The following is a 24,235-nucleotide window of genomic DNA, read 5'->3' as shown; positions in this document are numbered from 1 at the left end:
TCAGACCCTCCTGCTGGGCGGTCGTTCTCCCGACAGTAGTGCGTGTACAGTCTGCAGATAGAATGTACACATGCACTACTGTCGGGAGAACAACCGCCCAGCGGGAGGGTCTGACGGACCCGTCCTCTTTAGTAGTGCGTGTGTACGCACCTTAAGGGAGGTGAAATGTGGGTATTAGATTGGGGTATAGGAGGGATGGGAGGGTTTGTAGTGGTGGATAAAAAATTGGAGAACACTTGAAGGGCATTGACGAAAATTAGAGTCGAGTGCAATAAATAAAACCTTGTGTGTTATACCCCAAGACAGGGGTCTCAAACTCGCGGCGCATTTGCGGCCCTCGATACAATATTTTGTGGCCCTTGCCGGCAAAAGCTTCTTTGTAGTTCGCTTCAGTGCTCCCAAGTAATCCGCCGCATCCCCGCCGCTAAACGAGGGCTGCAGAGCCCCTAAATCGCCCGGGGGGGGGGGGGGGCAATCCGCCGGCATTTCCTGGAAGGGGCAGAGCTTTCAGCTTCAGCTCTGCCCCTCCTGACGTCAATCGCCGCCTCTCCCCGCCCCTCTGTGAAGGAAGAGTGAGAGGGGCGGGCAGAGGCGGCGATGCGCCGCGATTGTGAAATTCCTTATGCGGCCCAGCCTCATCCTGACTTTGCCTCCTGCGGCCCCCCAGGTAAATTGAGTTTGAGACCCCTGATCTAAAGGATGTCTGTTTGTATCCTTTGGAGCGGCTGGTAGTCCACCTCCACCTCATCCATATTTTAAACTTTTTTTTATATTGTTTTATCCTATTGGCGCCTCTGTTCACCTGCATCTACATACAGAAAAGATGCTCACCCCAATCTGTGCCACGCCGCCACCACACACTATTACCAATATATCCTTATATGGAGGCCTGTTTAAAAAAATAAAAATGTAATGACAGGTGCTAAATTCCCTTTAAGGAGAAACCTGTTCTCTCACTCGGCTACTGTGTGGATGTACAAAGATGTGGGATGACCTCCCTACTCACATGCATGCAACTGCCATTTAGTATGGCCTGGTGCACACCAAAAACCGCTAGCATATTTTGAAATGCTTTTTCTTTTTCTGCAGCGTTTCGCGGTTTTGTGTAGCGGTTTTGGTGTAGTAGATTTCATGTATTGTTACAGTAAAGCTGTTAATGAACAGCTACTGTAACAAAAACCGCCTGGCAAACCGCTCTGAAGTGCCGTTTTTCAGAGCGGTTTGCGTTTTTCCTATACTTAACATTGAGGCAGAAACACCTTCGCAATCCAAAATCTGCAGCAGCCCGGGAGTATGCGTTTCTGCAAAACGCCTCCCGCTCTGGTGTGCACCACCCCATTGAGATACATTACCCAAGCGGATCCGCATCGGCAAGCGGATCGCAAAAAGCAGCCGAACCACTCTGGTGTGCACTAGGCCTAAGAGCTCCTGAAATCTAAGATAACCCTGAGATCCCCCATGAGGAGATGGCCTAATCAAAACCTTTCAGATTTTAACCACCTACTGTATCAGCAACATAGAGAAAAACATTTTTATAGTGCATTGAACTCCGGGACAAACGTACATCGTATATGCATTATAAATGTAACTATTTTTGTGATCATGGTCTGTGTACCTGAAACCATGGAAGGGAGGGGAGGAGTTATTTAAAAAAATTATACATACCTGGGGCTCCCTCCAGCTCCAACCCACGCATCCCCCCCCCCCCCCCAGCTGATTGCTCCTTTGCTGTCCTCCTGCGCAGTGTGGATCCTCCGCAATTTGCCCCGGTTTGGGCCAGTTGGCGTAGGCATAATCCGGCCGGCTCGCTCCTCGCATGCACAATACTCCCCAAACTCCCCAGAGGACTTTCTGGGGCTAATTGCAGAAAAACCAGGCGGAGCAGGCCAGCGAGGTACCAATCAGCCTGGAGGGAGCTGGAGGAAGCCCCAGGTATGTACATTTATTTTTTTTTTTTAATCCCCCAGTCTCAGGTTCTCTTTAAGCGGTGAGCCAGCAGTGTCGACACTCTTTACTATAGAAACTGACAGATTACCTTCTGAAAATAGCACGAGGTGCAAACAGAAAGGTGTATGTGTGGAAAGTCAGAGCACCTTCTATGTGAACACACTAGAAAGCATAACAGCTACAAAACCAGCAGTGCAGCCAGGAAACTCTCAGGACAGTCTCTATTGCTGGATAATGACAAGCGTCACCTTCAAGTCATTAACAAAAATTATACAGTTCTACACCCAGCCCTGTCTGCTAAAGTTCTGAACTTAGAGAACACCTGACCCGGGCAAAGCTAACTAGGGTAAGCCCCGGGGCTTAACCTGGCACTTTTTTTAGTGGGGGACAGGAGAGCCCGAGGGGAGGGGGGGCTGGAGGCATAATGGAAGGATACAGAGGCAGGTCACTGTATACGGAACGAGCCTCTGTGTCCTAATGTGCTTTGACAAACCCGCCTCGGGTTCTCTTTAAAGCACTCATGCTGCACTCCACCTTGGGACACAGACAGCTACCATCTATAGGATACTCATTAGCAATTTGCCGATTACTTTCTGGACCTCGACCTCTCTGCCCTACCCTACATGGAGAGCATCTGGGAGGATACTTCAGTGCAATGTTTGTATGATACTATGGTTTTTATCTCCATCTTCATGGGTATCTACTCACAATGCCATGCCTCAGAAGAAGTAGCAGTGAATCCACGAAACGTGCGTTAGGCTGCACATTGTACAGTTCATTTACATGATTACGGAATCCATATTTTACTGATGTACCTGGCTTTCAGTGGTGTTCAATAAATGTTATATATTTTATAATATATTGATAGTATTGCTGACTGGCCTATAATCCCTGCATAGATTTGTTTTCTACATTGTATTGGTTGATTATAATAGGGGTGGCTTATTGTGAGATAGCATTTGCCATATACAGATATGGAGGCTGCCATATTTACTTTCCTTTTAAACAACGTAGGTTGTCCGGCTGTCCTGCTGATCGTTTGTCTTCATATCTGAATCATGGACCTGCGGTCAGCGTGTCCCAACTTCAGTCAGGGCACCTAGTCTACATCCTGGTTCTGGGTCATTGGCTTATATGGAACTTTGTTCTGTGATGTGTTTTGCGTACGCAGGTTTAAGACACTAACAATGGTCATCTGAATGCCTTAAAGGAGTACGTACAGTGAAGATTACATTAAAGAGCAACTGTCGGGCATAAAATCAATTCTTTATTTTGATCTGGTAAACACGTAATAAGGATGCTAACCAGGCAATCCAAAAGCTAAAATCACTATTACTTTTCTTGTAGATTAATTATCATTCCCCAGTTTACCCGACTTATTTGGTACACAGAAAATTTGGTACACAAAGAGAAGTTGCAGGGCATGCTGGGTTGTCCTTTGTTGCTTCTCTACTTCCCCTCAGACTTAACTAATGCAGCCTGATTGGCGGAAGCCTCTTTCCCTCCTGCTTTCCCCTCCCACACCTCTGTTCCTCTCTGATTGGCCAAAATTTCTCAGGCTGAAACAATGTACTTTCTATAGTGAAGGGCGGCAGATCAGGCAGAAGAGACTAAAGCAGGCCATACACTGGCCCGATTTGCGCCCGTTTCGACAGCAGATTCGATCACTGGGATCGAATCTGCTGCCAATCGTTCACGCTACACGCCGAATTTCGATCCATTTCGTCCGATCCCGTCGATCGTGCCGTGCGGAAAATAACCGTCGATCGCCCGCGGGTAAAGAGCGCATCGCTAGCGGCGTTCGAGTGCCCGACGACCGACGCAATAGAGCCCGCATACATTACCTGCTCCGCCGGCGCGACTGCAGTCTCCCGGTCACCGCTGCTCTGTCTGCGCTCTGGTCTCCAGGTCCGGCATGCCTCACTTCTTCTAGCCCGGCAGGAAGTTTAAACAGTAGAGCGCCCTCTACTGTTTAAACTTCCTGCCGGGCTAGAAGAAGTGAGGCATGCCGGACCTGGAGACCAGAGCGCAGACAGAGCAGCGGTGACCGGGGGACTGGAGTCGCGCCGGCGGAGCAGGTAATGTATGCGGGCGGGCGGGGGCAGCAGCAGCAGCACCACCACAACAGATTGTGAACGGTTTCAGGCTGAAATCGGTTCACAATCTGTTTGCTGTAAAGGTGGCCATACGATCCCTCTCTGATCAGATTCGATCAGAGAGGGATCTATCTGTTGGTCGAATCTGATGGCAAATCGACCAGTGTATGGCCACCTTAAGGGTGGTTAGCTTTCGACTGGCTTCAAAATAGCCACAGTAAATATGGAAACTGTCTAGAATAGGATTCTCTACTTTTCCTTTACAAAATTCTCAGTAATCGGAACATGGACAGTGCAATACATATGTTATGTTAGTAGAGCTAGTATTTATCTACTTATATATTCGTTTTTTGTTTCCTGAGATAGTATGGCTGACAGCTCCTCTTTAAGCATACTCCAAGCTGAATAATCGCAAATACCTTCTGTTTTAAGAAGTCAAACTTTTGTTTTGTATAGCATTTTAGTAAGAGGGCTTTTTGGCACTTTTCAGCCCCTTTCTGGTTCGCCTTCAGCTTGCTGGGCAAATCTGTCACTCTGGGTGTTTCAAGTTCTACTCCATAGAGCCATAATAATCCATGCCCTCCACTGATGAGGATCAACCAATCCGAAACAGTCTGTATGCATGTTGGATTATTGTGGCTCTGTAAAACTAAAAAGCTGACACATCATTGCATTCCAGGGGTTCTGGAGGTGTGGTTAGCTTTCAGGGACAACAAAGGATGATTTGCATATTCAGCAGTGATCCATTGTGGGAGACATATGCTCACTCCAACCTGAGTTATCACAAATACCTTCTGATGTAGGAGGGCTTTTTGGTCCTTTTCAGCCCCGTTACAAACTCCTAGAAGTTCTGGTTCACCATGAGCTTGCTGGGCAATCTATTACAGTTAAGGTAATCCTTAAATGACCCTAGCGATGAAACAGGTAATCAACTCACCCGTTCGCTGTGAAACAGACATTAATCTTAAATGCCGCCCCCTGTTAGCTTAAAGGGAAGGTCCAGGAAGATTAAAAAACAAAAACTACTTACCTGGAGCTTCCTCCAGCCCCTAGCAGCCGTCCTGTGCCATCGCCACAGCTCCGGTGGCCCCCGATCCCCTCCGGTGCAGATGCCGACCTCACCTGCACCTGCGCAGTACAGTCCAGGAGATGTCAGTGCGACCCCATGACCCGAACGCTGAAGTGCAGGAGATATTTTGTACCGGAGGGGACTCCGGGCCACCGGCGGGGAGCGGTGCTGCAGTGAGGGCACAGGACGGCTGTCATGGGCTGGATGAAGCCCCAGATAAGTAGATTTTTGCTTTTTAATCCTCCTAGACCTTCTCTTTAAGCCTTGCATGAGATTTAGAGCTCTGTAGCCACCCCCACCTGTGTTGCCATGGCCCGCCCCCAGTTCAGCAGCCGAGGCCTGATAGATGGCCGCCGAGCTGGGTGTGGCCAGACAGCACCAGACTCATCCGTGAAGTTTAGGTTTTGACAGATGGGCGGGGTTTAAAGATTGAGGTTTTACACGGAAAACTGGTAAATTATTTACCCAGTCAGTCCTGTGTTAGAGTAGTATGAGCTACTATGAGGATTACATTTATAATGCAATATTCACTATAGTTACTCTAAGACAGTGATGGCTAACCTTGGCACTCCAGCTGTGACAAAACTACAAATCCCTTCATGCCTCTGCCTCCCCGAGTTATGCTTAGAGCTGTCAGAGTATTGCAATGCCTCATGGGACTTTTAGTTCCACCACAGCTGGAGTGCCAAGGTTAGTCATCACTGCTCTAAGACATGTACGAATACTCACAAATAATACATTGTAATATTATAATGAGTAGAACAGAAAAAAAGAAGAAAAAAAAAAAAAAAAAAAAAACAAACACAGCTATAACCTCTTTTCCCTAGAGCTGAAAAAGCATCGGACGTAATGAACACAGGCTGTCAGTTGTGCTGCATTTTTATTCTGTGGGAAGAAGACTAGCAGGACAGAGCAACAATCAGTGTGTTCCGAAGTGAGCAGAAACAACACTTGGTCTCCCAGAGTCCACTGGGGCAGAAGTCTGCATAACCAAATAGCCTAAGCAAAACTTCACTGGAAGGGCAGAGTAACACAGTAATATACAGCACCACAGACTGTATTGTTTCCAGTACAGGAAGAGTTAAGAAACTCCAGTTATCAATGCAAAAGAGCCACTGATCTCTCCAACTTTCAAAGTCGCAGAGAGCTCGGTCTTCTGAAGCTTATCTCAAAAGTCTGTCACTGTATTTTATATTCCTGCAAACAAAATACAGTGACAGACACTTGCGATAATAAGCTTCAGAAGACAGAGCTCTCTGTAACTTTGAAAGTCCTGGAGAGATCAGTGGCTCTTTTGCATAGATAACAACTGGAGTTTCTTAAAGGGAACCTAAACTGAGAGGGATATGGATGTTTCTTTTTAGACAATACCAGTTGCCTGGCAGTCCCACTGATCTCTTTGGCTGCAGTAGTGGTTGAATCACACACCTAAAACAAGCATGCAGCTAATCCAGTCTGACTTCAGTCAGAGCACCTGATCTGCTGCATGCTTGTTCAGGGGCTGTGGCTAAAAGTATTAGAAGAGCAGAAGAGTCAGGCAACTGGTATTGTTTTAAAAAGGAAAAATCCATATCCTTCTCGGTTTAGGTTCCCTTTAACTCTTTCTGTACTGGAAACAATACAGTATTAGACGTATATGTGTCTGCTGCTAATGTTCTATTTCTTAGCTGTATTACACGTACAAATCATAAGTTTATTTTCACATCAGATTTCCTTTAGGACAATACACAGACTACATATTAAAAAAAAACAAAAAAAAAACCAGCAGACACATCCTTATTAGGATTCGTTACATCTGTACATGCAGTTTCGTACGTTTAATTTTTTTTAGACACAGGATTGCTTTAATGTGTACAAAATCGCATACTTGCTGAAGCCTCTGGAATAATGAGGCTTATCTGGTCGTCCTCCGGACCCCCATTGCCAAGTGTGGACCTTGTAAAGACTACCGACAACGCTTGCCTGTAATGTGATCGGGCCAGGCCCCTCTTCAAGCACCAGCACGGCCGTAAAGCAGGAGCGGCTCCATGGTGCCAGAAGGGAAGGGCGGCCCCGATCAGCTGGAGGGTCCCAGGCAATGTCAGGGGGCCGGAGGACATTGTGGGAAGCTTCATTAGGACCCAGATGCTTCATTCTCCTTAGACACATATGCATTTCTGACCCCTAGCATCGGCTTGGGTGCTCTTTAAAGTGGACCTGAACTCAGAACTTCCTCTCTGCTCTAAAAGATACACAACAGCATAATAACCTTTACAGATAAAAAAAAAAAAAAACTTGTTACAGCTGGTACAAATCCTGCAATAAATCTGCAGTGGGCCTACTTCCTGCTTTTATGGAAGCAGACACAGGGTTAACATCCTGTGTTTACAAATTAGCTGCTCTGCCTAGGCAGCCAGCTGAGAGTTCAAATTACAGTGGTGAGTAGTCACAGATGAGGAGGAATTAGAGACTAAACTCTCTAAATACATACAGGATGCATTGCTCTATTTTCCTTCTGTCCTGTGCAAGAGTTCAGGTCCACTTTAAAAAGGAACCCAAGGTGTGAGACCTATGAAGGCTGCCATATTTATTTCCTTTTACATACTAGTTGCCTGGCTGCCCTGATCTTTCTGGCTGCAGTAGTGTCTGAATCACACATATGAAACGAGCAGGACGCTAGTCCTGTCACACTTCAGTCACCTGATCTGCTACATGCTTGTTCAGGGTCTATGGCTTAAATTACTAGAGGCAAAGGATCAGCAGGGCAGCCAGGCAATGTGCATTATTTACAAGGAAATGAACATGTCAGCCTCATTATCCTCACTTCAGGTTCCCTTTAAGGCTACGTTTCCACTGTAGCATGAAAACCTGCAAAAAAATTTTTTATAAGATTTTTCTGCTTGGTGAAAATTTGCACGTAAATTTGTATGCGTTTTTTTTGCGAATTTTCATATGTGTAAGTTAACCACTTGCCGACCAGGGCTGTATTGGCTGATCTGTGCTGCGTGGGCTCTCCAGCCCGCAGCACAGATCAGTATTATGCCAGGGCGATCAGACTTCCCCCCTTTTTACCCCACTAGGGGGATGTCCTGCCGGGGGGGTCTGATCGCCGCCGGCCATCTGCGTTTTGCGGGGGGCTCGCTCCCTCCCTCTCTCCGTAATGCGCAGGACGGAGTTCCGTCCTGCGCATTGAAGGATAGGCTTCCGCCTATCAGATGCCGGCGATCCCCGGCCAATCAGAGGCCGGGGATCGCCGATCTGCCGTACGGTGTAAACAGCGGGGATTTCTTCCCCGCGTGTTTACATTTTGCCGGCGAGCCGCGATCGGCGGCTCTCCGGCTGTTCACGGAGACACCCTCCGTGAACTGACATGGAAAGGCCGCTCCGTTTCCATGGTAACCCGCAGACTACCAGTTTACGCCGATCGGCGTTAGCTGGTCGTCAAGAGGTTAAATATAACAATCTGCCTAGTAACAGCTTAGTCATGACTGCTGACAACGTCCTGTAATCATGGATCTAATGCTAGTTTTCGCTGGAATAACGCGAAAATTTGCGTTGCCTATACAAAGCATTGTACGTGATGTCCGAAAAATGATGCAGGATCTCAGATTTTTCCACACGTATGAAGATTCGCATTGAGTGGAAAGAGCCCCATTCACTTCCATTAGTTGCCAAATCAATGCACATTTTGGGCCTGATTCACAAAGCGGTGATAACTCAGTTATCACGCCTAAAAGACTTTAGGCGTGATAAGCTTTGCACCGCTGAGTTAGCACCGTTTTGTGCTCTTTATCGCGTGCAAAGTTTTGCGCGCTCAATCGCGCAACTCCACGCGCAGCGCCCATAGGGTTTAATGGGCGCATCGCGCGCACTGCACCGTGCGCGCAAAACTTTGCGCGCAGGATTTCGCGCGAGTTTCATTTTATCACGCCTAAACTGAGTTTAGGCATGATAAAGGGCTTTTCACAGGCGTGCAAACACTTTGCACCGCTTTGTGAATCAGGCCCTTTCTGAGAGAAAAATCTGACACAAAAACACACACGTGGAAACCTGACTAGAAAAGGGAAAAAATAAAAAGGGATCAGCACAACAATTGTTTCAGTGATGGTAACACAAGACTTTTTATTTCTATTCGGTAGTCATGTCGAAGTCTTCTAGAAATACTCATAAAAACACCACCCTGCTAGTGACATTGTGTATCTGTGCGCTGGGATGAATGGTTCTGCTGATGTGCCCCGTGGGGTGTGAGTGCGTGATCATACCTCTCACCAGTTCTGTGTGTGACAACAGCCAGCAAGGTGACAATCCCTGGGTACAGTCAGCGTACAGAGCAAGAGACAAAAGCCCTGGGGACAGAAAGAAAACAAAAGCTAAGCAATGGAACAAGCCTGTGACCTGCCAGAGAATAGGGAGGGTGACCTAAAGGATGCTGATTGCAGAAACACACACACACACAAACATGCGAGCGCCCATACAATACACATGCGCTCACTGATTTAACCATTTCACCAACATGATCGATCTTTTTCCGGTTACAAGCAGACAATTCACTATTCAAACTTTACCAATAACTATGGTTTAAAAAAATGGATCTGTAGCTTCCAGGAATTTTATCATTACAGGACTGTATCTGTATATGTATGTACATAGCTCTAGAGCGAGCGAGGTATGGTCCAGTGTTAACCTTGAACAACATCTCAAACTAACAAGTGCCAATTCCGGTAGAAAAGGGATGTCGAAATCAGATACAAAGTGGGCCGAAATTGAGCTCTGAGAGCAAGTCGCGGGCCGACCTCAATGTCTAGTGGCCACCTCTCTCCCTTATAAGGTTCCCTAGTGTCTAATAGCCCCCCTTCATCCCCTATACAGTTCCCTGATGTTTAGTGGTCCTCTTTACAGTTCCCTTATGTCTAGTAGCCCCCACCTTCCCCTATACAGTTCCCTTATGTCTAGTAGCCCCCACCTTCCCCTATACAGTTCCCTGATGTCTAGTGGCCCCACTCCCTCCTCTTTACAGTTCCCTGGTGTCTAGTGCCCCCCACCCTCCCCTTTACAGTTCCCTGGTGTCTAGTGGCCCCCTTCCTCTCCTATACAGTTCGCTTGTGTCTAGTGGCCCCCTCCTTCCACTATACAGTTCCCTGGTGTCTAGTGGCCCCCTTCCCCCCCTATACAGTTTCCTTATGTCTAGTGCCCTCCTCCCTCTCCTATACAGTTCCCTGGTATCTAGTGCTGTCCCCTCCCCATATGTTTTCCAAAAATAAATACCCATACCCCTTTCAGGCTCATTGGTCCTTCTCTGTCCTCCCAGGCCACCTGGATGCTCCGCTAGGCAGCCCGGTAATTAAAACAGTGGGGGAATGTCGGCCCAAGCGCAGTCCGATGACGGGAGCGTGATGGGGTACATGCGCGGTAAAGCATGCACAGTTTCCCCCGACCGGCAGAATGACTGGGCCCCCTGGCGGAGGATTAAGACAGCCTGAGAGGACGGGGAGAGACCAATGAGCCTGAAGGGGGCTGAAGAAAGCCTTAATTATGTATATATTTTTTATTCTTTTTCATCTTGGGTTTACTTTAAGTACAATATATTCACATACATACCTAAGGCAATAGAAGCCACTGGTTCCTAATGAGGCTTCCCTCGGCATACCAAAGTCCCCCGCTACCTCTCGCACCCCCTCCAAACATTACCGACAATGCTTTGACAGTAATCTGATCAGGGCCGTGCTCCCCCTCGCATGCGCACAGTGATTCCATGTCTGGTATGGCTGCACCTGCACAGTAAGCCGAAGTGGCTTCTGTGCGAGCAGCTGCGTGCTACTGGGCAGAACTGCTTTATTAACCCTTTGCAGTGAAAAATGAAAAACTAAGGAACACAGGCAAGCTCTAGGCAGGACTGGTACTACATGAATAGATTTACCCAATCATACCAAGTGTAACTTCAGGTGAGCTTCAAAACCCATTTACACTGAGTGAGGTGGCAAAAACATGGTGTGAATAGACCCTAATTAAAGGGCATGACCTCAAAACGCACATTACTGCAAAGGGAAATGCAGCAAGCCCTATAATTTAGTGTACAGATGGGAACTAGTCACACAGAAACTTTGGTTTAGTACAGCTTTAAATTGCCGGTATACTGATCTGCCCTCTTGGTTTCGTGCTTCAGATTGTATTCCTGACATTTTATCAGATTTCTGCAGTCCAGCTTATCGCCTGCTGAGGAAATCTAAATCCCAGCGTTGCTTGCTAGTGGTTGGCGAAAAGTGGATTTGAATCTATCTATCTATCTATCTATCTATCTATCTATCAATCTATCTATCTATATATATAAAAAGGCTCTGCCTTAAAGGGGAGCTGGAGTAAGAGGAATATGAGGGCTGCCATATTTATTTCCTTTTAAAGCGGGAGGGTCACCATAAAAATCAAATTTCATTTCAACACCAACTGGCCTGAGTGTATTAAGTGGTAAATATGCTAAACCCGCATTCAAAAAGTTTTCTGCGGTTATGATTTGGAGTTATCACATACCTTAGGAGCACTGGCCCTTTAAAGAGTCTGAAGCGAGAATAAATCTCGCTTCAGACCTCATAGATAGCAGGGGCATGTGTGCCCCTGCTAAACCGCCACTATCGCGCCACTAAACGGGGGTCTTTTCACCCCCAAATCCCCTCGGTGCAGCGGGAGAGCGCTTCCTGGTTGGGGCAGGGCTAACCGCCGCAGCCCTGCCCCACGCGCGTCTGTCAGCACGTATCTCCGCCTCTCCCCCGCCCCTCTCAGTCTTCCTTCACTGAGAGGGGCGGGGGAGAGGCGGCGATGCGCCGCTGATAGACGCGACTGGAGGCAGGGCTGCAGCCGTTAGCCCTGCCTCCAGGAGCGACCAAGTCTGCGACCAAGTGTTGCAGTGGGGGGTTTGGGGTTGAAGGGACCCCCGTTTAGCGGCGCGATAGCGGCGGTTTCTGAAGCGAGATTTATTCTCGCTTCAGAGTTTCTTTAATAACCATTGCCAAACAGTTGCATGCTGGAGGTTCTTTTAATCTATAATATATTCCTCCTCTTCCATTTATTTCCCTGCCTAGCTGCTTATCTGAAACACGATCCCCTGCTCACTTGTGTTTACAAGCAAGGCTGAGGTGACTCAGCAATTGGAGGAGAAAAGAAAAAATAGTAAAGGGCAGAAATGACATCAGGATTTAGCATCAAACTGTGGGCAAAAGACATGGTTCCCATCAGGAACATAATTCTCTTAATTTACTATATAACATTCACTGAAATCAAAATGAGGACAGTATAATACATGTGTTATGTAAGTAGATCAAGTGTTTATCTACTTATATGTGTGCGTTTTTTTCCCTGACATAGTATGGCTGATCCTCCTGCTTTAACCTCCTTGGCGGTAACCCCGAACGTAGTTCGGGGTAAGCCGCCGGAGGGTGCCGCTCAGGCCCTGCTGGGCAGATTTGTTTAATTTTTTTTTTTTTGCTGGACGTAGCTAGCACTTTGCTAGCTGCGCCAGCACCCTGATCGCCGCCGCCCCGCGCACGATCGCCGCTATCCGTCGCGCCGCACGCCCCCCCCAGACCCCGTGCGCTGCCTGGCCAATCAGTGCCAGGCAGCGCCTAAGGGGTGGCCCGGGACTCCCAATGACGTCCCGACGTCAGTGACGTCGCCCCGTCGCCATGGCGACGGGGGAAGCCCACCAGGAAATCCCGTTCTTTGAACGGGATTTCCTGATCGGAGATCGCCGAAGGCGATCGAAGAGGGCGGGGGGATGCCGCTGAGCAGCGGCTATCATGTAGCGAGCCCTGGGCTCGCTACATGATATAGGAAAAATTTTTTTTTTTAAAAACTGCTGCGCTCCCTCCTGGCGAATTTTTTTATAACGCCAGGAGGGTTAAACAATGCACATTGCCTGGTTGTCCTGCAGATCCCCTGCCTCTAATACTTTTAGCCAAAGACCCAGAACAAGCATGCAGCAGATCAGGTTTCTGACAAGATTAGCTGCATGTTTGTTTCAGGTGTGTGATTCAGATACTAAGGATGCCGGAATGATCAGCAGGACGGCCAGAAAACTGGTGTGTAAAAGGAAATAAATATGGCAGCCACCATTAAGCACCGTCTAATTCATACATATTTTTGACTGATTTGATTCATTGATTCGATTCAATCCGACATGTCCGATCGGGATTCGATTCAATTTGCCATTGCGAAAGAATTGCAAATTAAATTGAATCCCGATCGGACATGTCGGATTGAATCTAATCAAATCAATGAATCGAATCGGACCAAAAATTGAATGGTGTAGATGGGACTTTAGGGATGGTCCTGCCTAGAACTCCAGGAGAAGCATGGGATCAGCTGATAGATTTCAGTAGTATTGATGCACCAGCCACGTTAGCCCCTGATGAGTCCATTGGATTAAACGTGTTGGGCAGAGTTGGCGTGTCTGATGTCACTAACAAGGAACTTGCCGGCCACAACCTAAGCACCTGCTGGATGATGCTGGGGATACACGGTACGTTTCTGTACCGTGTATCGAGCCGCTGATGCTCCCAGATGATAATTTCCGACAGGTCCGATGACCCGTCGGATCGATACCCCGCTCGATCCCCGCGGATGGACAATAGTGGGGAGTCGAGCGGAAGATAAGGAAGCGCCCGCGGGGACGAGGCAGGAGTCGATCCGGCGGCTAATCGAGCTGCCGGGTCGACCCATGTATGCCCAGCATGAGACTGAACGCCATAACCTGCCCAGATAGACCTGAGGGAACACAGCTGTGTATCGTTATGTGCTGTTTTTTTATCATCTAGATATGACCTAACACAGTGGAGAGCACAGCAGAAATTGTGTTCACATTTTTTTACTCATTGGAACCCCATCTGCCGCAAAACCTCATATCAAGAACTGATTGACTTTGCTCGTCATATTAAACAGATTTTGCGGGTGGCACGGTATACTGCTTGATCTGATAGATTTGTACGGTTCTGATTGCGTACATATGTAATCGGTGCCGGGAGACTTGGGAGCAGGATACAGCGATATGGCTTATCCTGCTGCTGCACAAGTCCCAGGGGCGTAAATTACTATCCCCCCTCCAGGTCCATGTGGATAGCAGGGTATTATATATTTGAGCTTCCGGCTACAGCTGCAGGCCGAACTATAGCGTTTTAAAATGTAACTTCAGCTCCGTATTCGGACGGCACTGAACTTACTCCCTGTGCGCCGCTATAGCTGAAATTCCCATTACTGTCTATGGAGGCGCCGGCTGCACCAAAATCTCCTGCGTTGAATATAACTGCTCCGTTCTGATTTGCTGTGATGACTTATTGGTTTAACACATGATAACGAGCAATCAGAGCCTTACAAATCTATCAGCTGATCACATGCTTCTCCGTGAGTTCTCCTCGGCAGGGCCATATTTAGCCACCGTATCCCTCTCACTTCAGAGGTCCTTTAATGCTGCAGGATGAAGGGGTCTCAGGGGTAATTACTTGTCTGATCCAACATAACTGGGGCACAAGTGATGCTCCGCCCTCTTCCTCAGGCACAAAGTCACAGCCATGGTCAGTGTTCTCTCCAGATTTTTTTTTTCCAGCCAGGTGGCAGGAAAAAGTAGCCGGGTGGGGCAAGATGATAGAATGCAGGGCTGGTGCTTCTCTGCACAAGTCTGCTGTATAGTATAGCAGGAGGTGAGCCAATGACAGCCGGGTGGTCACCATAACTAGCCGGGTGGAGCACCCGCCTAAAAGAGCCTGGGGAGAACACTGATCATTCTGAAGCTGGTCAGAAATATTAGTCTGTGTTACCGTGGCCCGCCCTCAGCTCGGTAACCACCAATTAAGCTGCCAAGCCGGGGGCAACACAGATGGGAGTGGCCTGAGCCTCTGCAGCAATTGTGGGGAAAAAAGTGACCAGGGCCACACCTCCGAAGGGGTGGAGAGATCTCCTGGCCAGAGAGAGGATGCCAGAACAGGTAAGTATTTAACCCTAACACTCCCCCTCCCCAAACCGTCCATCATTAAATAAATATGGCAGCCCCCATATCCCTCTCACCTCGGGTTGTCTGTCATGTCCGGCTCTATTTTATGTTCTCTTTAAAGGGAAGCTGAAGTTAGAGGGAAATGGAGGCGGCCATATTTATTTCCTTGTAAATAATGCCAGTTGCCTGGCCTGTTGATCTGTCATTAGTGTCAAAACCCTGAAACAAGCATAATCCAGTAAAACCTGAGCCAGCTGAGTCAGGAGTACCTGATCTGCTGCATGCTTGTTCAGGGGCTATGGCTAAAAGTATTAGAGGCAGAGGATCAGCAGGACAGGCATGCAACTGGTATTGCTTAATAGGAAATAAATATGGCAGTGTTCTCCCAGAAATTTTTTCCAGCTGGGTGGCAAGAAAAAGTAGCCGGGTGGGGAGTGATGAGAGAATGCAGGGCTGGTGCTTCTGTGCGCTAGTCTGCTCACAGCTCAGAAGGAGGTGAGCTGATAACAGCCGGGTGCTCACCAAAACTAGCCGGTTGGAGCACCCGGCTAAAAGAGGCTGGGGAGAACACTGTATGGCAGCCTCCATATCCCTCTCACCTCAGGTTACCTTTAAGTTTCACAAGAGGAGCACTCTGCCTGAAAGGAGGGGTGAAACATAGAGCCAGTTCACAATTGTCAATATTTGGGCGGCTTATTTGCCGCATTCTGTGTATCAGGTTATGTTGACTTAGGAATCTCTTATTTCCTCTGCTTTTATTTTATGTGAGCCTTCACAGCGGTATTTATATAAGGCACCCTGCATCTGTCTTACCTATTGAATAGCTTCTATCACGACTTATGGTTAGACTCCCTTCCTGACATGCTTTCATATCCCTCTCACTTCAGATGTCCTTTAAAGGACAACTGTAGCGAGAGGTATATGGAGGCTGCCATATTTATTTCCTTTTAAGCAGTACCAGTTGCCTGGCAGCCCTGCTGATCCTCTTCCTCTAATACTTTTAGCAAAAGCCCCTGAACAAGCATGCAGCAGATCAGGTGTTTCTGACATTGTCAGATCTGACAAGATTAGCTGCATGCTTGTTTCTGGTGTAATTCAGACACTACTGCGGCCAAATTGATCAGCAGGGCTGCCAGGCAACTGGTATTGTTTAAAAGGAAATACAAATGGCAGCCTCCATATTCCTCTCGCCTGTGTGACGTAACAAACGTAAGAGGCCAAATAGTGGAAGCCTCTAGAGGTCAGGTAGGGTACGCGCCACGACAAGTACAACAAAGACTCTTGGTTGGAGATGCCTACCTGAACATAGAAGATTACCAAAAAGAACAACAGTATATGTACATACTCTATACTGTATTCATCACCCCCTCTGACACCAATGCCACACTCTGAAACTCAACATGAACATTTCAGTAACTACTCTCAAGTACACAAAACATTTGACAGCATCCCCAAGTATTCCATTTGTGTTAAAGTGATTATTTTCAGTTCAGAGAGCTGTAGAGCGGGGGGGGGGGGGGGGGGGGGGAGGGAGGGAGATGTGCAGAGGGACAACAAAGTGGGGCACGAGCGACGTCACACAGTGGGCGGGGGAGCGGTTACTTCAAACCAGTTAGCTGCCAATCGGGCAAGTAGATCAGCCGCAGCAGCATATACATTACTAGATCGGCCGGGTGATCACTTGGGGTTGGTGGCTGCCGTACACACGCTTGATTGTTGGCTGAGGTGGTCTTTATCGGCTGCCCCAGTCGACTTTACTGTGTACGAGCCTAGAGACCCTCTCTGCCTGTGTCTTCACTCTGCCCCTCCCTCTGCTGAAGTGACTCAGCTGTTGCCAGGGCGACGTGTCTGTTCAGCAAACGGAGGGAGGTGGAAGCAGAATCAAGACACAAGCGGAGAGTGTCTTCTGGCAAGGAATTATCACATACATTATATTTCATGTATATAGGTACCCGTGAGGTATAATGCATGCTATGGGGTGCATTTATACAGCTGTAGGGTATAAGATTATAAATAGCGTATACAGGCAGCTGTGGGATATAATGCATGATATAGGGTGTATATAGGGAGCTGTGGGATATAACAGATTAATATAATAGTGTATAAAAGCAGCTGTGGGGTATAACAGATTATATACAGGCAACAGTAGGATATAATGAATTATAAAGTGTGTATATAGGGAACTGTGGGGTATAACATAATATATACCATAGTGTATAAAGGCAGTTTTGGTTTAGGATATATGATTAGATTAAATAGGGTGTATATAAGCAGCTGTGATGTATATTAGATAATATATAGTGTATACAGACTGCTGTGAGGTAGAATGCATAATATTGGGTGTATACAGGCAGCTGTGAGGTATAATAGTTTATATAGAGTGTATACAGGCAGCAGTGGGTTATAACACGCATGATATATGTTGTGTATAGGCAGCTGTGGAGTATAATAGATTATATAGAGTGTATAAAGGCAGCAGTACGGTATAATGCATAATATAAGCAGCAGTAGGGTGCCTGTGTAACTGCAAAGTACAATACAGGATATGTAGGGGGCTGTGAGGTATAATAGGTTATATATAGTGCATATAGGCAGCTGTGCGGTATAATGCATGATATATATAGTATATAAGGAGCTGTGGGATAAAACAGATTATATAAAGTATATTATTATTGATTTATATATCAATAATAGTATATATACAAGCAGCTGTGGGGTATAATGCATGATATAGGGTGTATACAGGCAGCTGTGAGGCATAATGGATTATATAGGCTGCATATAGGCAGTTGTGGAGTATAATAGATTATATATAATGTTATATAATCAGCAGTTGGCTGATGGTGTAATGGTTAAGGGCTCTGCCTCTGACACAGGAGACCAGGGTTCGAATCTCGGCTCTGCCTGTTCAGTAAGCCAGCACTAATTCAGTAGGAGACCTTTGGCAAGTCTCCCTTACACTGCTACTGCCAATAGAGCGCGCCATAGTGGCTGCTGCTCTGGCGCTTTGAGTCCGCAAGGAGAAAAGCGCAATATAAATGTTATTTGTCTTGTATTTGTCTTATATGGGCAACTATGCGGTATAATGTAAGACATAGGGAGTATACAGGCAGATGCAGGGTATAATAGGTTATATATAGTGTATACAGGAAGCTGTGAAGTATAATGCATGATATAAGGTGTATATAGGCAGCTGTAGAGCATGATATGGTATAATGCATGATATTTGGATATAGAGACTGTAGATAGCTGTGAGGTACATTTCAGGCTATCTGGCTATACAGGGTGTAGATGGGCAGCTGTAGGGTACATTAAAGGCTTATACAGGGTGTAGATGGGCAGCTGTAGGGTACATTACAGGCTTATACAGGGTGTAGATGGGCAGCTGTAGGGTACATTACAGGCTTATACAGGGTGTAGATGGGCAGCTGTAGGGTACATTACAGGCTTATACAGGGTGTAGATGGGCAGCTGTAGGGTACATTACAGGCTTATACAGGGTGTAGATGGGCAGCTGTAGGGTACATTACAGGCTTATACAGGGTGTAGATGGGCAGCTGTAGGGTACATTACAGGCTTATACAGGGTGTAGATGGGCAGCTGTAGGGTACATTACAGGCTTATACAGGGTGTAGATGGGCAGCTGTAGGGCACATTACAGGCTTATACAGGGTGTAGATGGGCAGCTGTAGGGCACATTACAGGCTTATACAGGGTGTAGATGGGCAGCTGTAGGGTACATTACAGGCTTATACAGGGTGTAGATGGGCAGCTGTAGGGTACATTACAGGCTTATACAGGGTGTAGATGGGCAGCTGTAGGGTACATTACAGGCTTATACAGGGTGTAGATGGGAAGCTGTAGGGTACATTACAGGCTTATACAGTGTGTAGATGGGAAGCTGTAGGGTACATTACAGGCTTATACAGTGTGTAGATGGGAAGCTGTAGGGTACATTACAGGCTTATACAGTGTGTAGATGGGCAGCTGTAGGGTACATTACAGGCTTATACAGGGTGTAGATGGGCAGCTGTAGGGTACATTACAGGCTTATACAGGGTGTAGATGGGCAGCTGTAGGGTACATTACAGGCTTATACAGGGTGTAGATGGGCAGCTGTAGGGTACATTACAGGCTTATACAGGGTGTAGATGGGCAGCTGTAGGGTACATTACAGGCTTATACAGGGTGTAGATGGGAAGCTGTAGGGTACATTACAGGCTTATACAGGGTGTAGATGGGAAGCTGTAGGGTACATTACAGGCTTATACAGTGTGTAGATGGGAAGCTGTAGGGTACATTACAGGCTTATACAGGGTGTAGATGGGCAGCTGTAGGGTACATCACAGGCTTATACAGGGTGTAGATGGGCAGCTGTAGGGTACATTACAGGCTTATACAGGGTGTAGATGGGCAGCTGTAGGGTACATTACAGGCTTATACAGGGTGTAGATGGGCAGCTGTAGGGTACATTACAGGCTTATACAGGGTGTAGATGGGCAGCTGTAGGGTACATTACAGGCTTATACAGGGTGTAGATGGGCAGCTGTAGGGTACATTACAGGCTTATACAGGGTGTAGATGGGCAGCTGTAGGGTACATTACAGGCTTATACAGGGTGTAGATGGGCAGCTGTAGGGTACATTACAGGCTTATACAGGGTGTAGATGGGCAGCTGTAGGGTACATTACAGGCTTATACAGGGTGTAGATGGGCAGCTGTAGGGTACATTACAGGCTTATACAGGGTGTAGATGGGCAGCTGTAGGGTACATTACAGGCTTATACAGGGTGTAGATGGGCAGCTGTAGGGTACATTACAGGCTTATACAGGGTGTAGATGGGCAGCTGTAGAGTACATTACAGGCTTATACAGGGTGTAGATGGGCAGCTGTAGGGTACATTACAGGCTTATACATGGTGTAGATGGGCAGCTGTAGGGTACATTACAGGCTTATACAAGGCGTAGATGGGAAGCTGTAGGGTACATTACAGGCTTATACAGGGTGTAGATGGGCAGCTGTAGGGTACATTACAGGCTTATACAGGGTGTAGATGAGCAGCTGTAGGGTACATTACAGGCTTATACAGGGTGTAGATGGGCAGCTGTAGGGTACATTACAGGCTTATACAGGGTGTAGATGAGCAGCTGTAGGGTACATTACAGGCTTATACAGGGTGTAGATGGGCAGCTGTATGGGCAGTTGCATTGGCAGCTGTAGGGTACATTACCGGCTTATACAGGGTGTAGATGGGCAGCTGTAGGGTACATTACAGGCTTATACAGGGTGTAGATGGGCAGCTGTAGGGTACATTACAGGCTTATACAGGGTGTAAATGGGCAGCTGTAGGGTACATTACAGGCTTATACAGGGTGCAGATGGGCAGCTGTAGGGTACATTACAGGCTTATACAGGGTGTAGATGGGCAGCTGTAGGGTACATTACAGGCTTATACAGGGTGTAGATGGGCAGCTGTAGGGTACATTACAGGCTTATACAGGGTGTAGATGGGCAGCTGTAGGGTACATTACAGGCTTATACAGGGTGTAGATGGGCAGCTGTAGGGTACATTACAGGCTTATACAGGGTGTAGATGAGCAGCTGTAGGGTACATTACAGGCTTATACAGGGTGTAGATGGGCAGCTGTATGGGCAGTTGCATTGGCAGCTGTAGGGTACATTACCGGCTTATACAGGGTGTAGATGGGCAGCTGTAGGGTACATTACAGGCTTATACAGGGTGTAGATGGGCAGCTGTAGGGTACATTACAGGCTTATACAGGGTGTAGATGGGCAGCTGTAGGGTACATTACAGGCTTATACAGGGTGTAGATGGGCAGCTGTAGGGTACATTACAGGCTTATACAGTGTGTAGATGGAAAGCTGTAGGGTACATTACAGGCTTATACAGTGTGTAGATGGGCAGCTGTAGGTTACATTACAGGCTTATACAGGGTGTAGATGGGCAGCTGTAGGGTACATTACAGGCTTATACAGGGTGTAGATGGGCAGCTGTAGGGTACATTACAGGCTTATACAGGGTGTAGATGGGCAGCTGTAGGGTACATTACAGGCTTATACAGGGTGTAGATGGGCAGCTGTAGGGTACATTACAGGCTTATACAGGGTGTAGATGGGCAGCTGTAGGGTACATTACAGGCTTATACAGGGTGTAGATGGGCAGCTGTAGGGTACATTACAGGCTTATACAGGGTGTAGATGGGCAGCTGTAGGGTACATTACAGGCTTATACAGGGTGTAGATGGGCAGCTGTAGGGTACATTACAGGCTTATACAGGGTGTAGATGGGCAGCTGTAGGGTACATTACAGGCTTATACAGGGTGTAGATGGGCAGCTGTAGGGTACATTACAGGCTTATACAGGGTGTAGATGGGCAGCTGTAGGGTACATTACAGGCTTATACAGGGTGTAGATGGGCAGCTGTAGGGTACATTACAGGCTTATACAGGGTGTAGATGGGCAGCTGTAGGGTACATTACAGGCTTATACAGGGTGTAGATGGGCAGCTGTAGGGTACATTACAGGCTTATACAGGGTGTAGATGGGCAGCTGTAGGGTACATTACAGGCTTATACAGGGTGTAGATGGGCAGCTGTAGGGTACATTACAGGCTTATACAGGGTGTAGATGGGCAGCTGTAGGGTACATTACAGGCTTATACAGGGTGTAGATGGGCAGCTGTAGGGTACATTACAGGCTTATACAAGGCGTAGATGGGAAGCTGTAGGGTACATTACAGGCTTATACAGGGTGTAGATGGGCAGCTGTAGGGTACATTACAGGCTTATACAGGGTGTAGATGAGCAGCTGTAGGGTACATTACAGGCTTATACAGGGTGTAGATGGGCAGCTGTAGGGTACATTACAGGCTTATACAGGGTGTAGATGAGCAGCTGTAGGGTACATTACAGGCTTATACAGGGTGTAGATGGGCAGCTGTATGGGCAGTTGCATTGGCAGCTGTAGGGTACATTACCGGCTTATACAGGGTGTAGATGGGCAGCTGTAGGGTACATTACAGGCTTATACAGGGTGTAGATGGGCAGCTGTAGGGTACATTACAGGCTTATACAGGGTGTAAATGGGCAGCTGTAGGGTACATTACAGGCTTATACAGGGTGCAGATGGGCAGCTGTAGGGTACATTACAGGCTTATACAGGGTGTAGATGGGCAGCTGTAGGGTAAATTACAGGCTTATACAGGGTGTAGATGGGCAGCTGTAGGGTACATTACAGGGCAGTGTTCTCCCCAGAATTTTTTTCCAGCCGGGTGGCATGAAGTAGTAGCCGGGTGGCATGAAAAATTAGCCGGGTGGGGAGAGATGAAAATGCGGGGCAACTATGCTTACAGCATAGGAGGAGGTGAGGCGGTGAGCCGATGACAGCCGGGTGGTCACCAAATCTAGCCGGGTGGAGCACCCGGCTAAAAGAGTCTGGGGAGAACACTGCAGGGTGTAGCTGGGCAGCTGTAGGGTACATTACAGGGTGTAGCTGGGCAGCTGTAGGGTACATTGCAGGGTATCTGGCTATGCAGGGTGTAGCTGGGCAGCTGTAGGGTACATTGCAGGCTATCTGGCTATACAGGGTGTAGATGGGCAGCTATGAGGTACATTGCAGGCTATCTGGCTATACAGGGTGTAGATGGGCAGCTGTGAGGTACATTGCAGGCTATCTGGCTATACAGGGTGTAGATGGGCAGCTGTGAGGTACATTGCAGGCTATCTGGCTATACAGGGTGTAGATGGGCAGCTGTGAGGTACATTGCAGGCTATCTGGCTATACAGGGTGTAGATGGGCAGCTGTGAGGTACATTGCAGGCTATCTGGCTATATAGGGTGTAGATGGGCAGCTGTGAGGTACATTGCAGGCTATCTGGCTATATAGGGTGTAGATGGGCAGCTGTGAGGTACATTGCAGGCTATCTGGCTATATAGGGTGTAGATGGGCAGCTGTGAGGTACATTGCAGGCTATCTGGCTATACAGGGTGTAGATGGGCAGCTGTGAGGTACATTGCAGGCTATCTGGCTATACAGGGTGTAGATGGGCAGCTGTGAGGTACATTGCAGGCTATCTGGCTATATAGGGTGTAGATGGGCAGCAATGAGGTACATTACAGGCTATCTGGCTATACGGGGTGTAGATGGGCAGCAATGAGGTACATTACAGGCTATGCAGGGTGTAGATGGGCAGCTATGAGGTACATTGCAGGCTATCTGGCTATACAGGGTGTAGATGGGCAGCTGTAGGGTACATTACAGGCTATGCAGGGTGTAGATGGGCAGCTATGAGGTACATTGCAGGCTATGCAGAGTGTAGATGGGCAGCTATGAGGTACATTGCAGGCTATCTGGCTATACAGGGTGTAGATGGGCAGCTGTAGGGTATATATTGCATATTAGGGTGTAGATTGGCAGATATGAGGTACATTGCATTATATCTGGCTATGCAGGGTGTAGATGGGCAGCTGTAGGGTATATATTGCATGATGTCTGGCTATGCAGGGTGTAGATAGGCAGCTGTAGGGTATATTGCATGATGTCTGGCTATGCAGGGTGTATATAGGCAGCTGTGAGGTATAATACAGAAGGATATCTGGCTATTCATGGTATATATGGGGCTGCAGAGGGGCACGCAGGGTGTAGAGGGGGGTGCAGAGGGACACGCAGGGCTGCAGCGAAGATGCTTCCAGAACGCCGCGTCTCTCCAGTCAGACACACTTCGCCTCCCTCCAGCTCTCCCCCCGCCACACACTCCGGGGCCTCCTACCCCGCTCCTCCCCGGGCCCGCAGCCACACACACAGGCCTCATCTGCAGCCTCACAGCCGCTCTCACCTCCGCCAACTCCGCGCTCCCTGCCGGACTGCACCACAAGCCGCCCCGCCCTCTGGCAGCAACACCACAACATGACTCGCCGCGGTCACGCCCGCCCGCCGCTGCCATTGGCCACAGGCGGCCGCTCCTGTGCCTCCGATTGGCTGAGCAGCAAGTCACTCTCCGAGGCCAGCGTTTTCATTCGCCGCCGCGTCTCATTGGCTGTACGGAGGTCACGCCCGTCGCGACGTAGGCCTGAGCGCTAAAAGAGTGGCTTGACGCCATGACGTACGGGGGTGTGCGTTCCGAGCCTCTCTGTGGGCTGTTACTGCGGGA

At 48.0% G+C, this 24,235-nt stretch overlaps 1 protein-coding gene across 2 annotated transcripts in view; it reads right to left on the bottom strand.

The window, feature by feature from the left end:
* The window catches only part of TNRC6B (trinucleotide repeat containing adaptor 6B), a 216,385-nt gene extending 192,379 nt beyond the window's left edge, over positions 1–24,006 (bottom strand). For both annotated transcript variants that reach the window (XM_068252030.1, XM_068252031.1), the window contains exons 1-2: positions 23,921–24,006; positions 9,354–9,437 (exon numbers count right to left, since the gene is read on the bottom strand). The gene's annotated coding sequence lies outside the window, so the exon portion shown is untranslated. The remainder of the gene's footprint in view (positions 1–9,353; positions 9,438–23,920) is intronic.
* Positions 24,007–24,235: the final 229 nt, after the last annotated feature.

This window comes from Hyperolius riggenbachi, chromosome 9 (genome assembly GCF_040937935.1).
Source record: "Hyperolius riggenbachi isolate aHypRig1 chromosome 9, aHypRig1.pri, whole genome shotgun sequence".
In the NCBI taxonomy this organism is placed as follows: Eukaryota; Metazoa; Chordata; class Amphibia; order Anura; family Hyperoliidae; genus Hyperolius; species Hyperolius riggenbachi.
The sequence above is the reverse complement of the archived record's forward strand: the minus strand, read 5'-3'. Positions and strand labels throughout refer to the sequence as shown.